This window comes from Penaeus monodon, chromosome 29 (assembly GCF_015228065.2).
Source record: "Penaeus monodon isolate SGIC_2016 chromosome 29, NSTDA_Pmon_1, whole genome shotgun sequence".
NCBI classification, from domain to species: Eukaryota; Metazoa; Arthropoda; class Malacostraca; order Decapoda; family Penaeidae; genus Penaeus; species Penaeus monodon.
In genome coordinates this window covers 29,418,959-29,419,276 of record NC_051414.1, presented here as the reverse complement: position 1 = coordinate 29,419,276, position 318 = coordinate 29,418,959, and positions in this window count along the sequence as shown.

Below are 318 nucleotides of genomic sequence, written 5' to 3'. Positions count from 1 at the left end.
CCTCTATCGGTTTGTGTTTCTGTTTATGTGTGTATGTTTGTCGGTCTGTGTCTCTGTTTATGTGTGTCTTTGTCGGACTGTATTTCTCTGTCTGTGTGTCTGTGATATTCTCTCTCGTTCATTAGACTTTTAGTTGCTTGCTTGCTTTAGTGCTACAAAATTCCTTTTCTTGTTTATTACATGTAGGGTTTAGATGTATTCATCCCAAGAAGTATTTGTGTCGAGTTGTTTTTATCACGAGGACCAGTTTTAGAGATGTAAGAATACTGTATTATTATTTGTTTAATTATTGTGGTTTAAGTACGCAAGACGAAAAAA